Here is a 14,570-nt window from a genome sequence, read left to right as displayed (position 1 = left end):
TCCATAGGATAATAAGCTCAACCAACAGGTTTTGTTTGTTTATTTGTTTTAAGGCTTCAAGAAAGCAGGCTTCAAGAAGGAGAATGTCTGCAGCGGGACATTGGTTTTTAATAGATTGTCATGAACAAATGACATGATGTATGTGAAAATCCATCATAAATGTTCATCATTGCTATGATCTGAACCCTAGAGTTTAGTGCTTCATCAAGCTACCTAAATAGTATGTGGCCATGACCTCTATTTTCCATGCTCAGAAAGACTGAGAATTTAAGGCTAAAGTAGCATAGAGTTCCAAAGCTTCTGCAGTCTGTCCCCATTCAACCCATCTAAATTTGGCTTACTTTCTCGAGTGAGCCCTGGCTCCAGCCACTCTAGATATGTCACTGACTCCAAGATATATTGCTCACATCTCTCCTTGGCACTTCCTCAGCCCATGCTCTTCCCCCATGCTCAATATGCTCTTCTCTTCACTGCTTTGCACAACCTTACTTCTTCACAGGGCCACCACATGTGCTGCATGCCCAAGGACCCCCAAACTCCTTTTGATTCCTGTCCAAATAGCACCCAATTTATTTTCACCTCTCATGCAGTCCTCATTCTGCACAGCCTGAGAGTATTGATTTCCTGTGTTTATATCCCTAGGCTGATAGACTATAAGCTCTTTTGAGGTAAAGACTGTACCTTTAATTGTCCATGTTTTCTCCTCCTCAGACCCAACACAGGATCCCAAGCAAACACTAACTGAATAACTCATAGAATGAAGACCCCTTTGCCCCTCCTAGGGCTGCTTAAAGGGGAAAAAAATGAAACATCTGTCTACTGTCAGGACAGAGAGAGATCTATAGTTTTCTAATGCTGTTTAGGACAAAGGAGGGAAGTATTGAGGGAGCTTGTCAGTTCCATTATATTTAATGGGATCCCTCGGTGTGCTGGGTGCTGCCCTTTCAACAACAACAGAAACAGCCAATGCTGGTTTTAATTTACTGACCTGAGTTCTTTTGGGCCGTCCTTTGGAATTCAGCAAGCAAAGGTGCCATAAATTCCCAGCCATAGGCCATTATTATGATTGTTTTATAGTTTCTGAGCACAATAGTGGTACATTATGTAAAAAATAATGTAATAGTTTCCTACCTTGTATATGCATAGGATACTGTGATAATGTTATTCTGTAACTCACCTTATTTTATCCCTCTGGGCTAAGGTAGAACATAAATTTGAGCTGAAAAACATCCTGTGTCTGTCCTCAGCATGATGGAAGGAAACTTTCTGAGTCCAGCTGCAGGACAGCAATACCTCTTATGTCCCCCAAATTCCAGGCACTACAGCTCCCTTCACTGGGTACAGGCCATTGTGGGACTGTTTGAGACTATAGCAGGCTGAAAATCACAACACCCTTGGATTTGGGTGGCATCTGAAAGGCTAAGAATCACTCAGGATTGTAACATGGAAGTGATGGGGGAGTTAAATGTTTTTCCCTAAAGAGAAACTCCAGTAAACTCTCTTTTAATGTTTGTCATCAAGTTCTATTAGGCAGTGAATAAAGAGATTATGTTCTCCATTTTCCCACAGGGAAAAACAAAGAATCAGAGACGTTCGGCGATTTTCTGAACATCACACAGTTTGTCAGTGGTAAAATTAAGGTCAAGACCCAAGATTCTGGTTCTAGTCTTCTACTCCTTCATTATTCCGCTTTGCCCCAATGGACATGCTCTAACTGACTGTTAAATAGTAGGTGCCGTTCCCAAATGGCACCTTATTGCATTGAAGTTTCACAGTAATTCTCTCCTTTACATATACTTTACTGGGAAAATGGGTATGTAAGAGAGCCCTCGTTACTTTTAAGTCAATAAAACCCCAGGGAAAGGGGTGATGTGACCTAAGACAGCTGCCTTGACCTAAGTTCCCCCCTAGACAAAGCAAAGAATGTAGTGAAAATCTGATCAATGCCTTTATATTGAGTTCCTCTGCTGTGCTAGGCACTATGGTCACACATGGGCACCAAAGTTCCAAGTACCTGCTCTCAAGTGAAATCAGTATTTTGAAGAGATACCTAACTCCCATGTTCATTGCAACATTATTCACGAGAGCCAAGATAATGAAACAACCTAAGTATCTGTTGATAGATGAATAAAGAAAATATCACACACACACACACACACACACACACACACACCACTGGAATGTTATTCAGCCTGAGCAGAAAATCTTGACATTTGTGACAACGTGGATGACCCTAGAGGACATTATGGTAAGTGAAATAAGCTAGACAGAGAAAGATGAATACTGTATGACCTCACTTTCATGTGGAATCTAAAAAAGTTGAACCATAAAAACAGACAACAGAATGGAAGTTGCTAGGGGCTGGAGGTAGGGGAAATTGGGAGCTGTTGGTCAAAAGGCATAAAGTTGCAGTTATGCAAGGTGAGTATGTTCTGGAGATCTAATGTACATCATGGTAACTAAATTAATAATACTGTATTTTACACTTGAAATTTGCTAAGAAAGTTGATCTTCAGAGTTTTCACCACACCAAAATAAATTGTAATTATGCGAGCAATGGATATGTTAATTACCTTGATTGTGGTAATCATTTCAAGATGTACATGTATATCAAAACATCACATTGTGCACATTAAATATACACATTTTTTATTTGTAAATTTTAAAAAATACCTGTTTTCCTCTCTGTAAGTACAGAGTCTAGAAAGGAAAGAAGACACATAATCAGACAATGTCAGTATCTTATGCTTAGTATAGTAATTAACGTAAGCACAGGTGCTATGAGGGCACAGAGGAGGACACCCACGCTAGCCCACAGGTCTCAGGAGTTTTCTTGGAGTAACTACAGATAACAGCAGTGCCTGGCCTGTTGAAGTCACTCAATAAAGGTTAGGTATCATTATTATGGCAATAAGCATTATCCGTGCCCTCAAGGACCTCACACTTCAATAAGGGAGAAAGTACAAATACATAACTATAATAATATCTAATTCATGCTAAATGGTGTGTTGGAGAAGACAGAAATTGATAATAGCTCACTTTTAATGAATGCTGCCTATGTACCAAGCACTGTTCTAACATTACACATACACATACACACACATATGTATATATATTCTTCATTTAGTTCCCACAACAACCTTATGTTTTATTACATTTCCCCCAATTATAGGTGAGGACGTTGAGGTACAGAGAAGTAAAGTAACTTGCTTAAGGCCAAGTTAGTTACAACTAATAAATGGTGTTAGGGAGTCATATATGAGAAAAAGAAAAAAAAGCCATTCCTGACATCTGGAAGCTGGCTTGGCACTCACAAGGTAGGCCATGTTGTTTTCCTATTGGACATAAAAAAATCTCAGAAAATACTGACATCAGACAAGGTTACTCTCATAACATGATAAAGTGAGAGAAAACAATGCCACTTCATAACCTAGTCTAAGCATAGACAAAAACAAGGTTACTGTGCCACCCACAAAAGCTTTATGCCCACTTCCGTCTGCTCCCTATAAATAAGATTTATCAACATGCCCAATTATAGAATTGTCCTTGTTTTGTGACAGCACTCTACAGAATGAATCCCAGCTTTCTTAGACTCTCCCCCAAATCACCCGACTGAAGTCAAAATCCCCTAAGTTTTTTTAAAAGATTTTACTTATTTATTTTTAGACACAGGGGAAGGGACAGAGAAAGAGAGGGAGAGAAGCATCAATGTGTTGTTGCCTCTCACGTGCCCACTGCTGGGGACGTGGCCCACAACCCAGGTATGTGCCCTGACTGGGAATTGAACTGGGGACCCTTTGGTTCACAGGCCAGCACTGAATCCATTGAGCCACACCAGTCAGGGAATTCTTCCTACCACCCTTTTACTAAGACACCCCACGGTTTCCTGTTGTATTACTCTGCTAAGGCTAACATAAAAAAATACCACTGACTGATTGCTTTCAACAATATAGATTCATTTTCTCACAGTTCTGGAGGCTAGAAGTCAAAGATCAAGTTGCCGGCACATTTGGTTTCTCCTGAGAATTTTCTCCTTAGCTTGCAGATGGCTGCCTTCTCAGTGTCCATGTGCCTCTGGTGTTTCTTTATGTGTCCAAATGTCCTCTTATAAGGACATGGTCAGATTGAATTTGGACACACCCCAACCACCTCATTTCAACTTAATCATCTCTTTAAAGGCTCTATCTCCAAATATCGTCACATTCTGAGGTATTGGCGGTAAGGCTTCTACATATAAATTTGTCAGGGGACACAGTTCAGCCCATTACATCTATGGTGTACATTCTCTGTAACATAACAAGTAATAAACTCAACTTGTTCAACTACTGGTGTGTTCCTGGTAGTCTTTGGGTGGAGCGCAGTGATGCAAAATGTAACCGGTAACTAACAAGCCATTAACTTTAAAAGGGAAGAATAGCATACCTGGTTCATACAGGTGAAAACAATGTGCTTTCCAACAATGGGAAAAGTGGCCACTGAGATCCAGCCAGTAGATGGGCGGCATTTCAATGTTTAACTTTTTTGTTTTTGAGGACTCAGGCCAAATATTATTTTTCTTCGTATTTACTTCAGTACCCAAGAGATACAAATGTATTTGCACAGTGCCTGACAGATGCAAGACAAAGAAGCTATTGTTTCTAGTGTCAAGATATGTACATCTAATTTCTTTGTAGCTCAATTTTCTCACCTGTAAAATGGGAGTAACAACATTGTGTTTATTTTGAGGATTAAGTAATTCATGTAAATTGCTTAGCACAATGTCTGGCACATAGTAAGGTCTTATTAACTGTCAATGATTTAAGGATGAATTTTATTTATGGATGAGTTTCATAGATCGACAGTGAGGGGGGGCCGGAGGACAAGAGCGTTTCAGCAGGAAACGACGGAACGACGGAAGCCAAGGCACATAGATGAAGAATTAATTGTAAAAAGGCCCCCTGTGTCCAGACACATTATGGCTCAGTGATGAAAGACCCATGGAGAGTGCCTCAAACTTGATTATACACCCCAGACCTTGTTGGCAAGGGGATATCTAGAACACTTGTCTGTTCTACTTTGCCAGGGAAAATAAAATAGCCCCATCCCCTACCAACCTGTGCTATTTCTGGGAAGGGGTTTTGTGACAGGCCATAGAGCCTCTGTTGATGGTGAAAAGTTGCACACATCAGGTCTCAAAGCACAAGCGTTGGCAGTAAAATGGGCCTGCAGCTGTGGCAGTAGAGAAACCTGACTGAAGAAACTGCGCTTTGCCTATGGCTCGCCGGAGCAAGTGCACACCAAGTGCTTAGTTTGACTCCTCTTTGTCCCGCACCAACCTTTCCATCTCTCCCCTGGCTCCTAGTGGTGGTGATTCAGGGACCCAGGCCCCAACCTTACACCCAGGGCTCCAGGAGTTCCAAATGGTCCCTTCTAAGTTAATCTCGACCCTCTTGCTGTTTCCTGTTGAGTTCCCAGGAATTCTGAAGGGGCATGAGCACCTAAGGGGTTTCTCGATGACAGCAGTTGAGCAGACCCGATTTCCTTCCTGGCACATTTCACGTTCCCCTTTTCTCTCCTTCTTTATTGCAAAAAACACCTCTGTCCAATTCTTTGGGAAATGGCCCTTCATTCAATGCTTCCAACACGACCCACCCTTCTGGAGGCCTAGGCTCTGAAGTTAAGGGTAGGCAGAGGTTGAATGATTAGATGTTTGGTGAAAGAAGCCATTGAGATGCTCTTTCCCAAACTTCAGAGCGCCCCTCTCTGTACACATAACCACCCTAAGAGACGTGGGAGAGTGCTGTCCGCCTGCTTGTCTGCCGGGGAAAGAACGCTTCACTGGCGCGGTGGACAGGGCTAGCTGCAAGAATGAGTGGGGGGTGGGGTAGGGGTGGGAAAGGGGGTGCGCGCCCTTTATGACAGGTGGCTGCGCAGTGCGCGCTCCCGGGAGTCTGAGGGGAGGGAGGGACAGACGGACAGAGTGGGAGGGGGGACATAGGGAAGAGGCCTTAGAAAGGGTAGAGAAAACGGGAGGGAAAGGGAGGGCAGTGGCGAGGAAGGGAGGTAAAGGGGGAACGCGTCCAGCAAGAACAGCCAGATTGGAGGAAACAATGGCAGGGGCAATAGCGATGGTGGCAGCCGAGGCAGTTCCACTCTGGGCACCTTTCTGAATGGGCAGTGGCAGCTCTGGGAGAAGAGGAGCCCAGGCAGCGCCCGCGGAGGCTGTGAGAAAAGCGGCGGAAGGAGGAGGAGGGGGAGGAGGAGGAAGAAGAGGAGGAGGAGGAAGAGGAGGAGGAGAAAGAGAAGGAGGAGGGGGACGAGGCAGAGGGAGAACCCGGGAAGGAAAACCAGTAGCAGCAGCCGCAGCAGCAGCAGCAGCCGTCGCCGCCACCACAGCAGTAGCAGTAGCGACAGTAGCAGCATTTAGCGGTAGCTTTAACGGGGTAGTGACAGTGGCAGCTTCCCTCCTTCTCTCTCCCTCCCGCCGAAAGCCACAGTACCGCACTGAGCGGGCTCCAGCGCCTTGCGCGCAGCCGTCTCTCGAGGTAGCCACGGCCCGAGCTAGAGCTGGTGCGGGCCAAGCGCAGACCCCGGGCGCAGCCGGCAGCCACTGAGGCACTGAGCTCCAGGGTCAAAGCCCAACAGCTCTGACAGCATCGAGCAAGGCGGCGGCGGCGCCGGAGGGAGAGAGGCGCGTCCACCTGGCGGGCCTGGCGCATGGAGCTCAGGCAGAGGTGGCGGCAGCGGCAGCAGTAGCAGCGGCGGCAGCTAGAGCAACGGCGGTGGTGGCGGGAGCCCAGCTTTAACTGTGGCCGCGCTCACTCCAGCGCCCGCCGCCTGAGCCCGCCCGCGACGTGCACCCAGGAGTCGGCCTGCGAGGTGAGTACGGGCGCTGCCACGCAGCCCCCCCGGCCTCCTCGCCGGCTCCCCAGCTGACTCCGGGTGGCGGCGGCAGGGGGTGGGAAGGATCCGGGGAAGCCGAGACAGAAGAGGAGGAAGGGCAGACGGAAGGGAGGGCGTCCGTGTGAGAATGGCGAGAGCGTGTGTGTCTGTGTACTAGGTAGCAAGGCCGCGGGGGCGCGCGGTCCCGACTCGCCCTGACAGGCACTGCAATCTAGGAAAGGCCTCTCTCCCCGCTGGCGCCGGGGGGAGGGGAAGCAGGCGGCTGGAGCTTCCGCGCTCACACGCGCAGGGCCGGGCAGCGGGCACCAGCCAAGTGTTGCCTCCTTTCAGGCTGCTGCCCGGGAGACCCTGGCCAGGGAGTGGGCATGAACGCCGAACGCTTCGGCGTGAGCGGGAAAACCCACGCGGCAGCAGGATCCGGGGCCCGGGCCAAAGCGCCCAAGGTGCGAAGCGCTGCGGCCCGCACCTCTTGAGCCTCCCGCGCGCGCGGCGCTGCCCTGCGGACCCCAGAGCGCCTCTGAGCACGCGCCACCCGACTGGGGCTGCGGGCGGGTCTCGACGGGGGGCTCTATGGAGCCTCACTCCGCGTGTCAGCGTTGCGGGAATTGCCCCGAGGCCCCTTCCGTCTCAGGATGGCAGTCGAATTGCCGCGCTCCTGCGTGGCTTCTGGAGCTTCGCTCTGCCAAGCCCCGCCACACACATCCGCTGGAGGCTGGCACACCCGGTGGGGCGGAGAGGCCGTGAGCCGGCGCGGGGAGCGGGACCCGGCTCTGGGAAAGTGTGGAAAACGCGCCGCTGAGTTGGCGCCGTTCTGCTGAGGAATCCAGTGGTTTCAGCATGACTGCTTCTGTCGGTCGCATTCGTGAGAGACTGAATCCCCGGCGCAAGGTTTTCTGTCTTCTTCGAAGTTAAAAAAAAAATGGCATCCCCATTTTGACACCAGCACACTTGAATTTTGTCGAGTTTCTGGTTGCAGTTTGGAATGAGTGGGTTTCATATTTTGCTTCCACGTTTTGGCTCCCAGCATATTGTTGAATTCTGTGCAGTATACTTAGCTATGTGGCCTTTTCCTAACATTCCATTTTCTAGATTGTTATCTGAAAAGACAGGATTTGTGTGTACGGCTGCCTAGGGTGTTTTAAAAAGCATCTAAAGCACTTTAACCCAGCATTTGAATATCTCTTCGGTTGTTTTTGGTGAAGCAGACTGTGCTGATAGTCCTGTAATATTTTTCTTGGTGAGAAAGGTGCTCCAATGGTTTTCCCTGAACTGTAGACATCATTTGAGTTTTCAGGGATAAATCTCCCTTACATCTTTTATACATACGGCAACATATGACCAAACGTTTTATTTACAGCAATGACGCTGTCATGGCTGAGGAGAATTTACACTTACTTAAAAATATTTTTAGAAAGGAACAAAAAAGCCCTAAGTAACTGTCATTTTACATATTAACTGGGAACCCTGCTAATCAAATAAAACTGGCTGAGTGTCTGAAACTCTATCCCAGTGAAGTATGTGGCTGTGAATATAATTAACCATCTGTCTAGTGAACAATTTAAATTTGGGCTGGTACATTTTTATTACAGGGTCTAATTTCTGGAAGACTTGAACATTTTACCCAGCAGTAACAACAAAAACATATTTGCTTACTAGGTCAAAGATTTATTTGTGTGGTAGTGGGATTTCCTTTCTCTCCCCTCACCTCATCTTTCCTAGTGCCCGCACTCCTTGACCTAGGAGGTCAAAATGAGCCTCTTGCTTTTGCAAATAGCATATTTATAATACTGGAATTCGAAGCAGCCAGGGAAGCTAGTGATTAGACATTTTTGTTACTTGGAAGTACTTTCCAATATTTTACCTCTCACAGAACCTGTATGGATTGTATTTGAGTTGAAAAAATATAATTTTATGGACATGTGTGCAAATGGAGTAGGGTTACACAACAAATTTAAACTTGAAATTTAACTCCATTTCCTTTTTCTTATTCTAATTATCCATTTAGCTCTCCCCATCTATCCCTAGCTGTCCTTTCACACCCCTCCACACAAAATCATATCCTATTATTATTATAACCAATTTTTTAGGTTAACAGTATTCACATTTGTGATTTTAACAGTATGTTGAGAAACTGCTTTTCCTTTGTAAAGCTAAAGCGTAAAATACCATAACATCAAGGGATATTGTCCATATTAAAATTTTTCCCTCTCATGTGATTTTAACCAAAAATTTATTACTAGAAAAAAAAGAATAGATTTTGGGTGCGGATTAAATGGCACTGGAAAGATTACATTTCAGAGACTCTACTAAATAATTGTTGCTATAATATAACATAATACAACATAACATAACATAACTAAAATTAACCATGGATTGTGCAGTATTTTCCTTTAAATGACTAATACTTTAAAACAAATATTTGGCTAAACAACAGCTCTGATAAATGGGTACAATTATTGTGAGAACCTGGTAAAATTTGATGTGTCAAGTTCGTTAAATAAATCAACCTGTTCAGTGAATAAATCTTCAATGCATCAACGCTTTTTAAAACACAGACACACACACAAGCAAATATATAACACCCTGGTGTCAAAGTCAAACAAGTGCAGAACACTGCTATTTTCTCTCTATTTTACCCAGTCCTCTCTCTTTCTTTTTTTACAATCTTCTAGTTACCTGTAAACTCCCCAGAGCAGAGAGAACTAAAGATGTGGTTGCCTATGTTTAGGAGGTGGGAGAAGAGAGATGAGAAAAATGTTAAGTGCTGGATTTTAAACATTCGAAGATATGCTCATGGATTTCTGACAATCACTGTGGAGGTCCTCATCTCATGGAAGTATTTGCTTTGAAGATGGACTAGCGTTACCAAAGAAGCATTAATTGCAGTTGCTCTGTTCCTAAGCCCGGTTCTAGTGAATACTTTTTTTCTCTCCAAATCCCTTAGTAAGGGGGATAAAAGGAGATTCTAATTGGCCTTTTACCCTGTTACATTATCTTTACATGTATTTATCTGCTGGCACGTACACAGTTTAAGTGTTCTTCACTGAAGCAAGCAAAGAAAAAAAAAGAAGTAAAGGACCAAAGTAGATGATAGGGAAGAGAAATGATACACCAAGGAGCAGCTCGTTTTGTTTCATTGCTTTAACTGCTTTTGGTTTGATGGGGAAAGTAGGTTTGGACATTTTAATTTTTTCTTTATTTTTCCCCTTTTATCTCCTCCAAAAAAAATTTTTTTTCCCACCAGCTCCCTAATTGGCAGTTTCTCCACCAGAAGGCACCTTTTCAAAACTAGGGTCACAGAGTTAGGCGCAAAGGACTTGTTGGGTTGTCCATGCCACTTCTCCAGGGCTCCTTAGAAACAAGACAAATGGCACTGGACAAGACTGCACCCAAGGGGCTACCTTTAATTTAAGAATTTTCTCTCATGCAGAAAATTCTGTTTTAGGCAGAGGTGAACGTATCTCTCTTCTGAAACAACACTGGCTTTGTGCAATATTAAGCACATCACAACCTTGCACAAATCTTGTCTGGGGTCAGTCAGTGCAGGGTAGGGGACAGATGCCTTTTAGTGGTGGTAGGGCCTTTTCTGGACCAGCTACAGGTAAGGGGTGAGGGCTCTCTAATCTCTCTTCCCTTGAGTCCCTCATTGACCACAGTGGTTTGCAGGCCTCTGCTTGGGACTGTGCTCTTTTTGATCTTTTTTTCCTGTGGATAAGCACAGTGACCTGATGTCTTTCTCTGCCTTGTTCTCTGGTGGGAAAAAGGACTGAGGTCTTCAGGACCAGCTACTAAGCACGTAATTTTTTATTTTTCTAAAAGGCACTTTAATAGATCATCTTACACTTCCCAGTAAGATGATTTTGATATAAACAATTATCTACTAGTTTTCTCAAACACCTCCAAACCCCATTTAAAAAGTTACACCTCTCCCCCTCAGTAGCCCTTCAGTATTACAAAACTAACTTAACCAAGACGGTGCTTCTAATATTTAACTTGAGGGAGGTTAGAGGTTAGTGACCAAAACTACACCGTGGGCCTGACAGTTGAGTAGTAGCCCTCCATCCAGAACACGCATTGATTTTCATTTTATTTGTGGGAAGTAAAAGCATTTTCTCTATGGATAACAATAAATAGTGTGGCCATATGTTGTGGCTTATACCTGTTGTCCCAGGATATTTATTTTACCCTTAAAAGTGTACCAGTTTGGGTCCAGGCTGGGTAGCTCAGTTGGTTAGAGCATTGTCCCAGTATCGCAAGGTTGCAGTTGGACCTCCAGTCAGGGCTCATACAAGAATCCACAAATGAATGCGTAAGCAAGTGGAGCAACAAATCGCCATTTCTCTCTCTTTCTCTCTCTCTGTCTACCCCCTCTTTCTCTCCCTCTAAAAATCAATTAAAAAAAACTTGGTGAGGGAGGGATAATGAACTATCAAGGTTTCTAGTCCCTTAACTGGCTCAGCCTATCCTTTTCCTAGCTAAGAAATTTTTCTGGAGGATAAGAACCCCCAAAATGACTCAGGCTTTGGGTTTGACAGAATTGGACACCCCTCCAAAATGCATGTGTGTGCATGGGTGCACAAACTCACAAACACATAGAGGAAGAGGTACTATCTGCATGCTGGAGAGTGGCTGCTCTTACTTACATGAAAGACTGGTGATAGATAATATGCCTAAAGCATATCAGGAGGTACTTAGGTTTAGAAAGATCATCCTCACGATGGTAGTTGTAAACAATAGGGTGGTACCAATGGGAATGCGAATTCCTTTTAGGATATGTTTTAAGAAGTGCGCAGGTGCCCTGGCTGGTGTGGCCCAATGGATTGAGCACTGGCCTGTGACCCAAAAGGTTGCTGGTTCGATTCCCAGTCAGGGCACATTCCTGAGTTGTGGTCCAGGTCCCCAGTAGGGAGTGTGTGAGAGGCAACTGATTGCACATTGATGTTTCTCTCCCTCTCATTCTCCCTCCCTTGCCATCTCTCTAAAAATAAATAATTAAATAAGTAAAGTGCACAGCTAACTCTCTGTCCAGAAAAATTTGCATGTGTTCTTGACAAATATATATATACATATATATATTTATATTTCCACTTGCCTTTTCTGTAATGAACAAGGTAATCTTTTAAACTGTCTTCCAGTCCTAAGTACCCATGATTGGCTTTCATTGTTCTAGGGCAGGGGTCAAAAGAAACTATGGTCCATAGGCCAAATGTGCCTGCTATGGTAAAAGGAATCGTGTGGACAAGAAAAAATGTTGAGTCCATATGGAGTTGCTTTGAAAATGTTTTCAAGCTTCCCCTTTGTAATTGAGCTTTACTTAGGCCAGTGTTAAGATGAGTCCACATTTTGTGAGGACATACGTATCAGCTGATATCTAGGGTTTGAGAGATTGTCCAGAACCTGGCAGAGTGGCAGGGGTTGGCCCAAAGAGTGAACTCTATGTGTGAATTTGTTTGTTTGAGTCCAAATGTCAATAGTGATCTTTTCTTTTCTGTGTAACTGAAATTTTGTGGTGCTACTAAATTTTTTCTGTCTTCCTCTCCAATATTTGCCATGTTATTCCAGGCATTCATGATTTATTAACCCAGAGACCAGTTTTTGCCACTTGCTTGAACAGAGACCTCCTGTCTCTTTAGTTATTGAATAACTGCAACACATTCTGAAAGTGTGCATTACTGAGTAGGAAAATAGATAAAGTGAGCCATCACCATGTAGTGTAGTGGTCCCTAACATTTTTTAGGGGGGCATAAACTTTTGTGAAAATCCAATGAATGGCAAGGATACTCTCTTCAGAAAAGCGCACATTTATATATACGACACTTGCATACATTTTCAGGAAATTCAACCATGCACTGTGAGTTAAAAACTCGTGCAGTAGCCTTTGCCTCGTTGTTACAAGAATTACTATTGCGTGGCTGTCATGGTCATAGTATCCTGAAATGGAAGCCACGAAAATGACTCTCTCAGAAAAATCCTGTTATTAGTATACTTATGGGCTACAGCTCTCAGCTACTGTTGTGAGCATTTTTTTTGATTGGCCTTCACAAGCATTTTTTATTATGAAAAAGAGTCACTTAGCACTCACTTTGATATTGCTATTCTCACCAAGAAAAAGTCAAGGCTAGTTTCCCCAAATCCTTGACTTGTCAACTTTCAGATGCTTACAAAGGTCTGTTTAGCTCTCGTCCTGTACAAGTTCATTATTAATGTATAAAATAGATCCCATAAAAGCTCACTTGTGCTCACCCACCCCCATCTCTTCCTCTCTTTCATCCATTTCCCTATCTCTGTGTATTTCTCTTAGTCAATGACCTTGACAAAAATTGGGAGTTCTTGCCAGCACTGATTGTTAGGTATGGTGATGGAGTCATGTAGGGAGGTGGTGTCCAGATATCTTCATGAGGACCCTTGGGACTCATGGGCCTTTTGGAGTATCAGCCATCATGGAAATCTAGCATCATATATTAAAGGCAAATTTCCTTAAGCTCTGAAACACGAACATATACCATATCTATGCTTTGCAGTTGTGGAGGTAGAAATAGGTGATGTTCTTATCCATAAATAAATGTTTATTGCCTGTCTCTTTGTTTCTTGTCTTAGCAGTTTGGAGTATGGCACAGTATGAAGTCTAATAGAATCCTGACTCTGGAAGGGTCTATTAATGATTCTAATTCAATTCAGTAAACATTTATTGAGCATCTATTATGTGCTAAGCACTGGGATACTGGGGACAGAGAAAAGAATAAAACATATTCTCCTCTCTCATATGAAATTACCTTTGTTCCTGGCTGGGCCTTTTTACCTTCTGTACTAATTTAGCCCACCATTTTTCTAATTCAATGCATGTTCTATTATTTCTATATTCTCCTTCTCAGAAACTAAGTATAGATGCCTTGTTTTCCTAACACAGCAGGAAATTCCTTGGCAAACAGGTATTTCTAGCTATGTTGAGACATTTCCAGCCTCCATGGCACAAACGTTTCTATTCTTATTTCTGCATTGGCTTAGCAGGTCCCGCTTAATAAAGAGTGATATATTTCTTTTTCGGCAATTTTGAGGCAAGATCTCTATCACTGGCAATGTGGAATTGCGAATAGGATTAGCCATGCTGTATTGACCATTGACTTAAGATTATAGTACAGAGTTATTGACTTCTGACGAATGAATTGAATATACTCGGCAAAAAGCCAGTTGTCCATCTTTGAGTAGGTTAGTTTTTAACCCCTGGTTGGTGTTTATATTAATTTTCTATCACTGATGTAAGAAATTATTAAAAGCTTAGTGGTTTAAAACAACATAAGTTTATTATCCTACAGTTCTAGAGGTTAGGAATCTGAAACAGGTCTCACTGCATTAAAGTCAAGGTGTGAGCAGGGCTGAATTCCTTTGTGGAAGCTTTAGGAGAGACTACATTTCCTCGCCTTTTCCAGCATCTAGAGTCTGCCTACATTTTTTGGCTCATGGCTTCCTTTCATCCTCAAAGTCAGCGGTGGTGGATTGATTCTTTATATTGCATCACTTCAATCTTGCTTGCATTGTCACAACTACTTTTCTTCCATTCATGCTTCTGCTATCTTCTTTCACTTTTAAAAACCCCTGTGATGACATTGCATCTACCTAGATCAATAATACAGGATAATCTCCCCATCTCAAGGTTAGTTGATTTGCAAACTTAATTCCATCTGTAATCT

At 43.7% G+C, this 14,570-nt stretch overlaps 1 protein-coding gene across 3 annotated transcripts in view; it reads left to right on the top strand.

Moving 5' to 3' along the window:
- Positions 1 to 6,305: 6,305 nt before the first annotated feature.
- Positions 6,306 to 14,570, top strand: part of NEXMIF (neurite extension and migration factor) — a 150,624-nt gene continuing 142,359 nt past the window's right edge. For all 3 annotated transcript variants that reach the window (XM_053917116.2, XM_071220238.1, XM_071220239.1), the window contains exon 1: positions 6,306 to 6,858. The gene's annotated coding sequence lies outside the window, so the exon portion shown is untranslated. The remainder of the gene's footprint in view (positions 6,859 to 14,570) is intronic.

This window comes from Desmodus rotundus, chromosome X (assembly GCF_022682495.2).
Source record: "Desmodus rotundus isolate HL8 chromosome X, HLdesRot8A.1, whole genome shotgun sequence".
Lineage (NCBI taxonomy): Eukaryota > Metazoa > Chordata > Mammalia > Chiroptera > Phyllostomidae > Desmodus > Desmodus rotundus.
The sequence above is the reverse complement of the archived record's forward strand: the minus strand, read 5'-3'. Positions and strand labels throughout refer to the sequence as shown.